Raw genomic sequence first — 16562 nt, forward strand, 5'->3', positions numbered from 1 at the left:
CGCACAGCTCTAAAGTAGGCGGAACACAGGGCGGGACACTCGGAATGGGGAATAAAATGGGGCACAACACTCGGAATGGGGAAGAATGTGGGCGGCACGGGAAAGTATAGGAGGCAAGTGCGCGGAACGCCCACACGCTCGCATACAACACGTATTCATGGAATAGAATAGGGCAAAAAAGCGCACGCTCAAAGCAGCGCACAGGCACAAACAGGCACAAACACGACCGCCACAAGAAAGCAGGCGGTAGCGTCTCTGCGCCTGCAAGAAATGTGCGCTAAAAGGTGCGCCAACAAATAGCACCTATATACAGACATGATCAATGTCCAATACTGTGGCCCTCCAGGACAAATGACGTACAAAGGGGTACCCACAAACACAGACACGAGCTGAGAGAAAAAATAAACGTGTGCGTGCATACCGGGGTGCGCGGGAAGTTGCACACGCGATATGGCCGGGTACGAGGATTACAGGGGTGCGCGGGAAGTTCCACACGCGATATGGCCGGGTACGTGGATTTCAGGGGTGCGCGGGAAGTTCCACACGCGATATGGCCGGGTACGTGGATTACAGGGGTGCGCGGGAAGTTCCACACGCGATATGGCCGGGTACGTGGATTTCAGGGGTGCGCGGGAAGTTCCACACGCGATATGGCCGGGTACGTGGATTGCAGGGGTGCGCGGGAAGTTCCACACGCGATATGGCCGGGTACGTGGATTTCAGGGGTGCGCGGGAAGTTCCACACGCGATATGGCCGTGTACGTGGATTTCAGGGGTGCGCGGGAAGTTCCACACGCGATATGGCCGGGTACGTGGATTTCAGGGGTGCGCGGGAAGTTCCACATGCGATATGGCCGTGTACGTGGATTTCAGGGGTGCGCGGGAAGTTCCACACGCGATATGGCCGGGTACGTGGATTGCAGGGGTGCGCGGGAAGTCCCACACGCGATATGGCCGGGTACGTGGATTGCAGGGGTGCGCAGGAAGTTCCACACGCGATATGGCCGGGTACGTGGATTGCAGGGGTGCGCGGGAAGTTCCACACGCGATATGGCCGGGTACGTGGATTGCAGGGGTGCGCGGGAAGTTCCACACGCGATATGGCCGTGTACGTGGATTTCAGGGGTGCGCGGGAAGTTCCACACGCGATATGGCCGTGTACGTGGATTTCAGGGGTGCGCGGGAAGTTCCACACGCGATATGGCCGTGTACGTGGATTGCAGGGGTGCGCGGGAAGTTCCACACGCGATATGGCCGTGTACGTGGATTTCAGGGGTGCGCGGGAAGTTCCACACGCGATATGGCCGGGTACGTGGATTGCAGGGGTGCGCGGGAAGTTCCACACGCGATATGGCCGGGTACGTTGATTTCAGGGGTGCGCGGGAAGTTCCACACGCGATATGGCCGGGTACGTGGATTGCAGGGGTGCGCGGGAAGTTCCACACGCGATATGGCCGGGTACGTGGATTTCAGGGGTGCGCGGGAAGTTCCACACGCGATATGGCCGTGTACGTGGATTACAGGGGTGCGCGGGAAGTTCCACACGCGATATGGCCGGGTACGTGGATTTCAGGGGTGCGCGGGAAGTTCCACACGCGATATGGCCGGGTACGTGGATTGCAGGGGTGCGCGGGAAGTTCCACACGCGATATGGCCGTGTACGTGGATTTCAGGGGTGCGCGGGAAGTTCCACACGCGATATGGCCGTGTACGTGGATTTCAGGGGTGCGCGGGAAGTTCCACACGCGATATGGCCGTGTACGTGGATTACAGGGGTGCGCGGGAAGTTCCACACGCGATATGGCCGGGTACGTGGATTGCAGGGGTGCGCGGGAAGTTCCACACGCGATATGGCCGGGTACGTGGATTTCAGGGGTGCGCGGGAAGTTCCACACGCGATATGGCCGGGTACGTGGATTGCAGGGGTGCGCGGGAAGTTCCACACGCGATATGGCCGGGTACGTGGATTACAGGGGTGCGCGGGAAGTTCCACACGCGATATGGCCGGGTACGTGGATTTCAGGGGTGCGCGGGAAGTTCCACACGCGATATGGCCGGGTACGTGGATTGCAGGGGTGCGCGGGAAGTTCCACACGCGATATGGCCGGGTACGTGGATTGCAGGGGTGCGCGGGAAGTTCCACACGCGATATGGCCGGGTACGTGGATTTCAGGGGTGCGCGGGAAGTTCCACACGCGATATGGCCGGGTACGTGGATTTCAGGGGTGCGCGGGAAGTTCCACACGCGATATGGCCGGGTACGTGGATTTCAGGGGTGCGCGGGAAGTTCCACACGCGATATGGCCGGGTACGTGGATTACAGGGGTGCGCGGGAAGTTCCACACGCGATATGGCCGGGTACGTGGATTTCAGGGGTGCGCGGGAAGTTCCACACGCGATATGGCCGGGTACGTGGATTGCAGGGGTGCGCGGGAAGTCCCACACGCGATATGGCCGGGTACGTGGATTGCAGGGGTGCGCGGGAAGTTCCACACGCGATATGGCCGTGTACGTGGATTTCAGGGGTGCGCGGGAAGTTCCACACGCGATATGGCCGTGTACGTGGATTTCAGGGGTGCGCGGGAAGTTCCACACGCGATATGGCCGGGTACGTGGATTACAGGGGTGCGCGGGAAGTTCCACACGCGATATGGCCGGGTACGTGGATTTCAGGGGTGCGCGGGAAGTTCCACACGCGATATGGCCGGGTACGTGGATTGCAGGGGTGCGCGGGAAGTTCCACACGCGATATGGCCGGGTACGTGGATTACAGGGGTGCGCGGGAAGTTCCACACGCGATATGGCCGGGTACGTGGATTTCAGGGGTGCGCGGGAAGTTCCACACGCGATATGGCCGGGTACGTGGATTTCAGGGGTGCGCGGGAAGTTCCACACGCGATATGGCCGTGTACGTGGACTTCAGGGGTACGCGGGAAGTTCCACACGCGATATGGCCGGGTACGTGGACTGCAGGGGTGCGCGGGAAGTTCCACACGCGATATGGCCGGGTACGTTGATTTCAGGGGTGCGCGGGAAGTTCCACACGCGATATGGCCGGGTACGTGGATTGCAGGGGTGCGCGGGAAGTTCCACACGCGATATGGCCGGGTACGTGGATTTCAGGGGTGCGCGGGAAGTTCCACACGCGATATGGCCGGGTACGTGGATTTCAGGGGTGCGCGGGAAGTTCCACACGCGATATGGCTGTGTGCTCCCAGGCATTACCTGTACACCCTCCACGGCCCCTGCAGGCAGCACACACCACAGGGAACTACCCTGCACACCTGCTCATGTCTCCCACCACCCCCACCCCCCATCCACCAGGGACACCCTCCACCAGGCCCCCACCCATGTCTCCCACCACCCCCACCCCCCATCCACCAGGGACACCCTCCACCAGGCCCCCACCCATGTCTCCCACCACCCCCAGCACTGTGGGGAACCTGCCAGCAGGCCCCCACCCATGTCCAACCCATGTCTCCCACCACCCCCACCCCCAGCACTGTGGGGAACCTGCCAGCAGGCCCCCACCCATGTCCAACCCATGTCTCCCACCCCCCCCACCCCCAGCACTGTGGGGAACCTGCCAGCAGGCCCCCACCCATGTCCAACCCATGTCTCCCACCACCCCCACCCCCAGCACTGTGGGGAACCTGCCAGCAGGCCCCCACCCATGTCCAACCCATGTCTCCCACCACCCCCACCCCCAGCACTGTGGGGAACCTGCCAGCAGGCCCCCACCCATGTCCAACCCATGTCTCCCACCACCCCCACCCCCCATCCACCAGGGACACCCTCCACCAGGCCCCCACCCATGTCTCCCACCACCCCCAGCACTGTGGGGAACCTGCCAGCAGGCCCCCACCCATGTCCAACCCATGTCTCCCACCCCCCCCACCCCCAGCACTGTGGGGAACCTGCCAGCAGGCCCCCACCCATGTCCAACCCATGTCTCCCACCACCCCCAGCACTGTGGGGAACCTGCCAGCAGGCCCCCACCCATTTCCCCCTGGCCCCAGGTCCTGACGATACACAATCATGGCAGTAATGGCCAGCATACCCAGCACAAACACCCAGGCAAGGATTGCATGCACCCACATAGTGAATGCAATCACATGACACAACCCCAAAGGCAAGTATGCAAAAGAACACATGTCTGTCACACACACATACACAATGGGTGCAAGTGAATGTCAAAACCCATATCATGACATGTAAGAAACCAAAGAGAAAATAACACAAGTGTAAGATAATATAAAAATGTATTAAAAACACAAATCAAGTAAACCAATAAAACTTACAACTATGTGGCAAAGTAAATAAAAGGTCCATGTCCGAGAACAAAAATGATAAACCAAAAAACAAAGGATGAAAAAATCAATATAATTTGTCCAAAGCAAAACCATGTAGTAGGAAATCAAAGAAAAACCATTACGTCATGGTGTAAACAATAAAAAATTTAAAAAATGTATCTCCCAAAATAGATCAATATATACAGGAATGTTCCAGGGTCCATGAGCCCAACAGCACAAATGAAACCTAATACTAACTAATAAAATAAATATGTACAAAAAAGTGGCCATTGTCCGAGCGGTCCAAAATAATAAAAATAAATAAAGGAAACCTAGCACTAACTAACTACAAAACTATATACAAAGGCAGCGGGCTAGTCCTGCGGCTCACTTGGTGATGCTGGCCAGGGCATCCTCGAACTCCATGTCAATGTCCTGGAGGCGGGACTCTGTCCTGGCCCCGAGGTCTCGCAGGGACAACCCCATGTGCTCACCAAAATCCCTGCGAGCCTCCTCGAGGCACTCAGCCCGCCTCAATGCCCGATGCATGGAGATCTCCGCCCTGGCCATGGCGAGCCGCTCCTCTTCCGCCCGCTGCCGCTCCGCACCTATCCGCTGGCCAAACTCCTCCCACACGGAACACACCGCCATGCCAGGGTTGCCCTGCCCTCCGGCCGATGCCTGCCCCTCTGATCTTGATGGCCCTGAGCCATGATGCCTCCCACGTCGAGCCCGCTGCTGCCTCCGACGCCACTGCCTCTGCCAGCACGACGGCATCCAGGCTGATGGTAACCACCGACGCCGTCATGCACGTGCCCTGCCCGATGATGCCGGCACATCTTCCATCTGCTGGGGTCCACTTGCTGTGTCGTCCACCCCTGCTGGACCTCCGACTCCCAACTGTGGCAGGGATGGGATCCCCACCGAGCTGGCTGCATTGGTCGGGGCAGGTCCACAGGGGGCCATGGTGGCATCTGGGTCGGAAGACGGCAAGGAGAATGACCGTTGGATAGCCTGCACAGAGGAGGAGAGGGCCGTCAGATTGGCCAACACATGCAGGAACCCCCCGAACATGGCCGATCCCAATTGGGCCACGTCGGCACGGTGCACTTCGTGATGACGTGCGTGCTCCTCCCGGGAAGCACGCACGTCATCACGAATCACAGCCGTGCGCATCGCGACCCCAATCAGGACCTGCTCCACGCGGCCAGGGGTTCCCACGGCCGCAGGTGGAGGGGAGTCAGTTGACATGGACATCCCCACTACCTGCGGACGGGCCTGGGACGGGGCATCCCTGCTGGTGCATGGTGGTGCACTCACAGGGTCAGGGACAGCGACATGCACAGGCACCTCCACGGTGACCTGTGCTGCCTCCTGCCCCTGGCCCTGGACTGCACCACTTGCACCAGCAGGGATGCTCCCACCAGGCCCCATGTGTGCACCAGTGTCGGCCTCCTCCTCCTCTGTGCAAACCACCAACCTGGATGGCTCCTCACCGTCTCCCGCCGTAGCAGGCCCCTGTGGGGGCTCACCCACCCCTTCCGCTGCAGCCGTGGGGGCATCCCCGCCGCCTTGCTCCACAGCGCCGTCTCCGCCCTCTTCTTCACTAGCCGCTGCGTAGAGGGAGACAAAGGACACAAGCATCAGGCTACTGTAAAATGGTCCCCTAGACAGGAAGCAATAGCAGATGAGCACCCCTGTCAAAGTACACTTCCATCATGTCCCTCCACAACACATGGGTCAGTCCAGGCAAAACACACACAGTAACAGGCATGGTGCATGCCATGCACATTTCCATGCATGTCCAATTGACTCTTGAAACATTCAATGATATGTGACTCACATGCATCATGGCTCATGCATATCACATGCACACACTTCACCTCAGTCACATCCATCTGGCCCCAAACACAACGAACACAGGTGAAACAAGGGTTAGTTGGGTGCGTCACAGAATCTGTGCATTGTCACACACATGTGTCATGCATCCATGGCATGCACAAGTCACAGACACGCAGGTCAGGCACACAGACATGGCTACCATATATGTACCTGGCATCAGCACCCATCCTTCACCCCCATCCATGTCCAGGTACAGAGACTGGCATGCTCTCATGTCCTAAATCTGCATAGGGCTCCCCATGCCACATTTCAACACATGCAACAACCATGTGGGTCACACATCACTGGTCGCACATGCATTACCATGATGTCCCTGCACACATACATGCATACATGGCCCATGGCACACATACAGGCAAGTATCATAGAACCAGCACACCGCAACATGCCCTGTCTCACACAGTAATGCTTGCACACTTACCGCTCAACTCCAGACGGGCCTCCCTCTCAAGGACCTGGTCGTGGAGCGCTGGGCGTACGCGTTCCAGGACCCTCTCCTGGATGGAACTCATGCGGCCCCGGCCCCCCTCCACGAGGCGCCGGGCCTTCACAAGGGTCCTGGACCTCAAGTCCTCCCAGCGCTTCTTGATCTTCTGGACGTTGCGGGTTGCCACCCCCTCCGCGTTGATGGCAACCACACAGTCGGCCCAGATCCTCTCCCGTCCTTCCTTGCTGGCGCGGGACGATCCAAAGAGGGCATCATACTGCCCCAGGACATGCTCCACCAGGACACCAACTTCGGTGGCAGTGAAGCTGGTGCCCCTCTGCCCCTCTGGCCTGGGGTTGCCACTGGTGCCAGATGTCGAAGTGCCCGACATGGCAACCCCAGAGGCAGGTGTGGGTGGGCAACTGGGTCCTGGGGCTGGGCTGTGGAGCGATGTAATCCCAGTTGGGAGTCTTCAGTTCCAGCAGGGGTGGACACAGCAACTGGACCCCTGCAGATGGCTGATGTGCAGGCACCAAATGGCAGGGCACGGTGGCAGCAGGCAGGCAGGCAGGCAGGCAGCAGCAGATAGCACGTGGGAGGCTGCTCAGGGCACTGGGGGGGCAGTAACTCGGCCTTCTGGGCAGGAGCGTGGTGTTCCGTGTGTTTTCGGGTGGCCAGCTTGATACGGAGTGATTTGGCACGTGAAATTCCTGCACGTCAGCGTGAAATCCGAGGAAAGGGCCTTAGCGCGTAAGTGCATCAGCACGCATACGCGATTCTATTGGACCAGAGTCCCTCACCGCGTAAGCGCGTCTGACGTGATCCGCACGGGCGTTCCCCACTCAGCACGTGATGACGGAGCACACGTGGAAATACTGCACGTCAGAGTGTCATCGCGTGTAATTGGCCAAAAGTGCGCGTACACGCGATTGGCCAATGTACGTGTATTACATCGCATGTAATTGGCCAAAAGTGCGCGTACACGCGATTGGCCTATGTACGTGTGTTACATCGCGTGTAATTGGCCAAAAGTGCGCGTACACGCGATTGGCCTATGTACGTGTATTACATCGCGTGTAATTGGCCAAAAGTGCGCGTACACGCGATTGGCCTATGTACGTGTATTACAGGGGTGCGCGGGCACTTACACACGCAAGTACGTCAGCGCACCTGTATGCCTGCTGCGTGGGAATTTCCACACGCTATTGGAGTGGGAACTAGATTCCAGGGGTGCGAGGGTCACACGCTCGCCTAGAACACGCACAAGGCATTAATTTGCGCACTTATCAATAAACAAGCCAGATGCCAGGATGAACATACCGTTCCTAGCAGCAGTGGCAGTGGGCTACCAAAGGAGGAGGAGGAGGAGAGTCAGGGCCAGAATATTCACACCCAGAACCAGCCTATTCGGGATGCCTGATGACCAGGTGTATGGGAGGTACAGGTTTCCAGCACACATCATACTGGACCTGGTCAGTGAGTGGGAGGATGACCTCACATCACCCACCCTGTGCTCCCAAGCACTCAGCCCCCTGCAGAAGGTCCTGAATGTACTGCACTTCTTGGCCACTGGATCCTTTCAGCGGACAAGTGCCATAGTGGGTGGTGTGTCACAGGCCACGCAGTCACGCTGCCTACACCAGGTCTTGAACATCATCACTGCACGGCCATCAGTCCGCAGGCACATATATCTCCCCAGGACTCATGCAGAAAGGCGGACGTGCATCCAGGAATTCTATGGTGTGGCTCAATTCCCCAAAGTGCTTGGTGCAATTGACTGCACACATGTGGCTCTACGTCCACCCAGGGCAACAGAGCACATCTATAGAAACCGCAAGCACTGGCATTCCATCAACGTGCAAGTTGTATGCAATGCCAAGGGAATAATCACATCAGTATATGCCAACTATCCCGGGTCCACCCACGACAGCTTCATCTACAGAATGTCTACACTATGCCGGGACCTGGAGGCTGGCCAGCATGGAGATACATGGCTGCTTGGTGAGCATGAATGCCACTGCACATGCATGCATGTCAGATACTGGGTCATGACACAACACCACTAATGATACCCATCACCACCTCCGCAGGGGACAGTGCCTACCCTATCAGCCCCCACATGATGACCCCAATCCGGAACCCCACCACGCCACCCGAGGTAAGGTACAACACAGCCCACATTGCAACACGGGGCATAGTGGAGCGCACATTCGGAGTGCTGAAGTCACGCTTTCGCTCCCTTGACCGTTCTGGCGGGCAGCTGTTATATGCTCCCCGAATAGTGTGCAGGATCATAGTGGCAGCATGTGTCCTGCACAACGTTGCAACACGCCGGGGCCTGCCCGTGGACATGGTGGTGCCCCCACATCCACAACCACATGCACGCCCGCTGCGCATGGGAGGGGAAAGGGCACGGGGGGTGGCAGCCCGTACGCAACTGGTGGCCAACTTCTTCACCTAGGAATCACAGTGCTGGCTAGTGCACACTGCTCTGGCACATACCATCTGACAATCAATGATGACACTACCTGACAATGTCACTAAATTACTCGACAATAAACTGTCAGATACACATCAGCCTGAGATTGTTAACATGGAAGTGTCACTATGTGTGCACCCCTACCTACACATACACCAGCAATGCATCACAACGAGAAGACACAACTCCATCAATCAAATATGCATTGCCACAGGCAATTCACTACATGACAACATTGCCATGTCACCCATCCCCTTCACAGTCCCGCCACTGAGGACACCATGTCATGGTATGTGAGAGCAAACAAACTGGCCATCACAACATGACCCCGGTGTCACAAATAGCAGTGCCCCAAATGGAACATAGCCGCACTTGAACAGCTAACCGCGCTGGAGCCACTGCTACACACCTGTGTAAGAGTAATTTCAATCAAATTACACACCAACCCACCCTGAAGCCCACCCAAACAAGACACAATGCATGTAATCAATGGTAGTCTCATTACCTGATTCTGCTGGTATGTCCTCACCGTCCAGATGTACAGTGATGGCGCCACGCAAAAGTGTCAGTGCACATCTACCGACATGTAGTCTGACTCCAGAGAGTATGCCCGTGTGAAGAACTGTGTGAAATACCTGCAAAACATGAGCAACATATGTAAGTAGAGGCACATATCAAACCATCATGCATAGTTAGGTGCAACAACAATGTACACTATGAATGTCTACACAGTATTGACTATGGACTGGCCAACAGCTCATGGGAGTCCAATGTCACCGTGTAATTTGCTGTCACTTGGGCACACCCTTTGCAAGCCCATGGAAAGGGAAGCAGGAGGGGTGTGGATGTCTGCTACCCAAGCATCTAAACCAAACTCAGGACAAGCCTGCATGTGCCCAGCCACAATACAGTGTATGCCCAGGTACCCACACAAGGCAACACTCTTGGAAAAGAAAAAAGAAAATTGAGAAAAAATGGCCATGAAAGGGCCGGCGGGGGGGGGGGGCACCTATGAGGTCCGAGGACAGGATGCACGCCACAATCCACCTGTGTGGATCATGGGAAACTAAAACACCCCATAGGCTCATGGCCCACACGGCTACTCTGTTGTGGGAGATGAGTCGCTATGGCTCTGGCCAGACCCTGCAGCTGACTCTGGAGGTGGGGGAGCTGCCTCAGAAGATGGTGTGACAATGGGAGGCAGCCCACGCAAAGCACGAGTTTGCTCCTCCATGGCTGCAAGCAGGCGGGTCTGGTAGTTCTGGTTCTGGGTTATAATCATGCGGAGGTCCCCATGCAGTAACTCCCGGGATGACCTGACCTCCGCACGAGTTGCCTGCATCTCGGCCGAGAGCGTCCGTGTCAGACGCTCCAGCTGCTCCTCTGTCCTTCTATGGGATGAAGCCTCAAGCTCTAACAGGGTCGACCTGAGGTGACGGAGTTCTTCCCTCAGGCCTTCCCTGTGGCGCTGGGACTCCATGGAAAGTGATTCCCGCAGAGTCGCCAGTGCCGCCCGCCTGTCCATGTTGGACGCCAACATATCCTCCCTGTGTGCCTGGCAGATGGACTCTGTAGCCTGCTCCAGTCGCTCCATCAGCCTTTCTGGGGGGACAATGGAAGTGGCCACCCTATCCATGGCCTGTGCAATCATCTCGGATGATGCTGCCTGTTGGGTGGCCATACCGTAGATGGATTGCTCCCAAACGGTATTGCCAGGTGGCATACGGCCACCACGTTGACGGGCACCACACCTGCCTGGGGCAAGGCGGACTGCGCCTTGCTGTGCCGGCAAGGCCTCAGGCTGCAGGACTGCATTCCCTCTCTGATCTGCAGCCCCAGGAACAGGATCAGAGATTGGGTGGTGTGGCCCTGCATCCGTAACCACCGGAGGCTGATCTGCCGACACTGACATCCCCATTGAGGGCAATGGCCCGGCTGCAGGTGGGTCGGACAGAGGAGATTCTCTCCCAAGAACACTCACCTGCGACTGCACATAGGTGTCATCCTCCGAGTCTACACCTGAATACTGCTCGGGGGAGGAACCCCCAGAGACACCCCTCGACAGCACGACCTGCAGCACTTGTGGGTTTTCACCCACAAACACACCACGTCCCTCACTTGTGGTAGGTCGGCCCGGGTTGCCCTCCTGGGACGGCTCAACCACCACATCCCCAGCATCAACAAGTGCTTCGTCCCCTGCAAAGACATGAAAGAGAAAAATGGAAACAGGCATTAGCACCATGGCATGCAACAAGGGCTGATGAACAACAGAGGCAGTAGTTCTACGACACATGTCCCACATGACTGGGAGACCTCCTATGCATTCACCATCACTGGGTCTGTAGGGGAGGCTCAGGGCATACAATGTACAGATTGGAGAGCAACGCCTGCTCACCATGCTGCCTAGCACTGCCATCACACATTGGCCGGTGATTGCCATGTCAAAGGCACATGCCATCACACACATGGCATGTGACATAGCCACCAAGTGAAGAGGGAGAGGAGGGCAACTTTTTTGGATTTCAACCACTCTGGTCCTGACATTGCATCGTCACATCAATAAGTAAACATGTTGTACATGGATCTGCTAGTCCAAATTGGCCACGATGCACAGTGCCTTGTCTACATCAACAAAATGCAGTAAACAATGTGATTCCACCTCCCCATCACCTGTAAAGGATTCATATTGCATTCGTGAAGCACCGGTCCAGAAATGTATGAAGGTACAGCGGAGCACTGAGGGGTGGTGGGGCAGAAGGGGATGCCAGTCAACAATCCTACTGGTGCTGGTCTCATTCATGTCACGCAAGTGCAGGGGTGGGTGGCACAATGAAGTGCAAGGGGAAGTGGCAGCTGGAAGTGCTGTACAAGGTAAGTAGGACTTGACGTCAAGGGCAGATGGTGTTAGGCGCAGACAAGTGCTGGGGGGGTGGCCGATAGGGGTACAGAGACAATCATGCAGTGCTGTGGGCTCGGAGGGGACAGGGGAGGTACACACTGCATCTGGCTCGGCAAGGTCCTTGCAGATTTCTATGTGTCCTGCAGAGTTGTCACATGCCGCAGATATGTGCCCTTGGATTGGGGATCTCATCTTGGTGAAAAGGGTGAGGCGCTATTGCCTTTGGAGCATGTGGCAGGCCAGTTTGCCAGAGGATGGCCATGATGCAGGACATTCCCTCTCTGCCACCCGGCACCTGTGGTTTGGGTTCACAAGATCCGAGTCATGCCAGGACTCTGCATTGGCATGGGGCTTCAGACAGGTGGTCATGACCGTGGCAAAGACATCCAGTGTACCTGACATGGAGTGGAGCATGGAGTGGGCCCTGTCAGGATGGGAGTGAGCCTAAGGGGGAGCTGGATGGGGGGGAGATTTTGGCAGCATGAGCCTCGACTGACACACACTTCATGGGTCGGAATACCAAGAAGGTGTGTGACAGTGGTGAGGGTGGCTTTGCCTGTGGGGTGGTGAGGGTGAGCTGGGAGGATAGGAGAATGTGATCACTCCAGGAGAGAGGAGTGCAGAGATGGACGGAGAGGGGAAAGTCAGATGAGATCAGAGCATCAAGAGTGTGCCCTGCAGAATGAGTAGGGACAGACGGGAGTCTAGAGGGTGAGAGGGAGTTGCTGAGGTCACAGAAAGGTCATGTGGGGGCGTCAACAAGCATGCAGGTGGATGCGTACAGCACCAAGGAAGAGGATTTCTGTGTCTGGGGACATGAGTGAGGAGGAGAGGTGAGGACACTCAGAAAGGAAGTAGTACATTTGACCAGTTTTCCCAGACACAGTACGCACAGTTTGTGAATGTCAAGGTGTGGTGGAGAGAGACGTCACACAAGCCATTCCAGAGTGGAGTAGGTCTAAGTAGGAGTGACAGTGGCAGGAATACCCTCAGGGAAGCCAAGGGCACACCCCCCCTGCACAGTAGTGGCGGGTCAAGGAGAGGGTCTCCTGAACATCAGGTAGGAGTGTGTGAAGGATGCAGACAGAGCTGGCCGTCAGACATGTTTCCATGAGACCAAGGATGTCAAGGTGCATAACCTCATGTAAGTGACAGATATCGGAGGAATGCCTGATGCAGCCGCAGTGAAAGGAGTGTAATTGTGGAGGAGGTTGACAGCCTTGTAGGACTTACGGGGAGTGCTAGAGATCAGAGGTGCAGCATGTGTAGGAGTTGGAGTGGGAGGCGGAGAAGGTTCATGGGAGGGTGCAGGGAGGCAGTGCAGGATTGATGAGGAGAGAGGAGGGGGGACAGCAGGAGAGGTAAGGAAGTTGATGAGATGTGGGTAGCATTTCTCAAGGAGATTGAGGTTGGCCTAAGGGCCTTGGACTGAGACGCTCCCATTACCATGCACATCAATAGTGGCCTCTGAGGATTGGAAGGAGGCCAGGAGTACACCCCAACGGGTCCCACCATTGATGGTGGAAGAGGAGCAAGGAGAGAGGACAGGGACCATGTGAAGGGTCTATGGGACAGGCAAAGGCATGTATGAGCAGATGTCAGTGAGAGTTAGCTTTGAGTAGGCTCAGATGCACTGGTTAGCAATAGGGTGGGTCGCATTGGAGGGCAGGGTGCCGTCATTTGACTTTTGGCAAGCAGGTGTCGTGAGTAGGGCACGATGGTCTGAACTGTAGAAGTCATGGAAGATAGACCATGAAGAGCAGCATGGAGTGTGAGGGAATGGGGCTCGAAACCAGACGGTAACAAAGCCCACAGGTAGGAGGTGGATGTCAAGGCAACATCCACAGTATGACAGCATGTTGGTTGGCATTTATATACAGAGGACGCATTAGCATGTGGTATCATTGCATGTCAGGCATGTGAAGATGAAACTTGAATGGCTGGGGGAAAGTATAGGAATGGTATGTAAGACATCAGATGAATAGACAGGGGAGTATGAGCAACAATGTAGTGACAAAATGACAATTCAAGGGCAACTTCCATGGTGTCGGCCCATATGTGCACTGTTGCCAGTAGGGATAGTGCTGTGGGCAGATGGTGTTGCACTGAACATACTGGATGAGGCACATGGGTGCCACTATCAACTCTGCCACACACCCCCTTGACAGGCACCCAACATGAATGCTTCACACACACACCATGCACATGGATAATACACACATGCATGTGCACTCACCGGATGATGCCTCGTAATCAGGGAGATCTCCCACACCTTGGAGTTGTCCCTCGGTGACGTAGGATCCAGCTACGGACTCGTGTGGTGTGAGTTCTATTTCCTGTGCTGGGGACCCACCTCCAGTCACCAAGGTTGCGGCATGACTTGAGGCCAGCTTATCCTTTGCCCTGCACTTAAGGTCATTCCAGCGCTTCTGGCAATCACTAGCTGTGCGCCTCACTACTCCAAGGGCACTTATTCTGTCAGCAATGGTCTGCCAGTGTGCCTGGCGTCTGGCATGTGTGGTCTTGGACCCTGCAACGATGACCATTTCCCTATCATGATCTGACACATACTGAACAAGTGCATTCAGTTCGGCGTCTGTGAAGCTTGGCTTCCTTGATGGGCCGGACTGTGCAGCCGTGCCTGGGGCATCAGCCTGTGCCGGACGTGCACTCTTCCTCTTGCTCTTGGAAGGGGGTGGGGATCCAGAGTGTCCTACGCCGCTGTGGACACTAGGGGCAGGAGCCGTGGTGGACTCAGTACTGGGTGTGTGGGATTGCACACTCAGCATGGGAGTAGGTGCAGGCATTGGGGGTAGTGGGATGGGGTCAGGCCTGATCTGAGGTGCATGAACTAGGACCGGCACAGTCTTGGCAGGGTGTATGAGAGGTGGGGTGGATGGAGCCACACCCTGGATACGGGGGCCAGCAGATGACCTATCTGGCATAGATGCGCGTGCCCTGATGACACCAATGTGCACCGGTGCACGTGCAGTGGACCTGCTGACCTGGATGTCAGCGATGGGATCACCCTCGGACAGGTCTGCTGCCACAATGGGCTGGTCCAACAAGGGCTGATCAGGGTTGGTATCAGCCACATGACCCTCAACTGGGGGGGGGGGGGCATGGGTGTCCCTGACTGGTCCTCCAGACTGGGGGGGACAGGGGCACCCTGCAAGTCACAACCACGTCCCCTAGTGGATCCTCCACGGCCACCACGTGTGGCTCGGCCACCTTTGCCACCCTTACGGCTTGCACGCCTCCCAACCATCCCACTGATGTTATTGTGCGTATGGGAGTCGGTGTGCACAATTGTCCTGGGCAATTGGGTGTCAAAGGGGTTGGGTACCAGATGGTATTCGTACCCTAGTGCAGTGTCAAGGCTAAATGACACCCCTGGGGAAAGATGACGGGTCACGCAACGCACAGGCACCCCAGAAAAGTTAAGGAACGTGCACAATACCCCTCCTAGACCACGTGTGCTGATGGAAAACCCTGCACTACGCTGTGGCATACAGTAACACAATGAACGTATGCGTGTCACACGCAGCCTAGAATGACCTCTGAAGGGGTAGGCTACACACGGGGCAAGCACAGAAGTTAGATACGTGCGTGACTCACCGTCTGCCAGGTAAAAGAGCGTGAAAAATGAGCGCGTTTGGTTGGCAACACCCCCGCCAAAAGAAGATGTGTACGCTGTCTGAGGAGACAGGACAACAGTAGAAGGGGACACTGTTTGAGGGAACAGGCCCAGGTAAACCAGTACAAGAGGAAAAAGAGAAAAAGCTGTCAGAGGTAACAGGGAGTACGAACTGGAAACGCCGTGAAGTAAATCGCGTGTGAAACGACAAGAAGTACAGAATTCACCCACTCGCTCTCCACGAAAAGCACGTACAAGGAAATGGTGTTCAACACTACCTTATATACAGGCCCACACGTACAGCGTCACTTACGGCGTGTACGTGCTTGGCCCATGTTCACCAATCACACGCTTTGTCACTTCTGCGTGTGGATCCTTTTTCACCAATCACACGCTTTGACACTCCTGCGTGTAGCTCACTTTTCACCAATCACACGCTTTGTCACTCCTGCGTGTAGATCAATTTTCACCAATCACACGCTTTGTCACTCCTGCGTGTAGATCCATTTTCACCAATCACACGCTTTGACACTGCACGTGCAGGTAACTATAGACGCACATATGCTGGTGACGGGTTTTCGCGCGATTCGCTGAGTGTGGGGTTTTCACGTGCTAAATCACTCCCTATCAGGCTGTCCACGCGTCCAAACACGAAAGACCACGCTCCTGGCCAGGAGGCCGAATTACAGTCCCCCAGAGCCCTGAGCACGCTCCCACCTGCCATCTGCTGCTGCCTGACTGCCTGCTGGCCACGTGCCCCACAGTGCTGGTGGGTGGGGGTGGTGGGAGACATGGGTGGGGGCCTGGTGGAGGGTGCCCCTGGTGGATGGGGGGTGGGGGTGGTGGGAGACATGGGTGGGGGCCTGATGGCAGGTGCCCCTGCACTGCTGGGGGGTGGGGGTGGTGGGAGACATGGGTGGGGGCCT

This window comes from Ambystoma mexicanum, chromosome 2q, assembly GCF_040938575.1.
Source record: "Ambystoma mexicanum isolate Mex_15411 chromosome 2q, UKY_AmexF1_1, whole genome shotgun sequence".
Lineage (NCBI taxonomy): Eukaryota > Metazoa > Chordata > Amphibia > Caudata > Ambystomatidae > Ambystoma > Ambystoma mexicanum.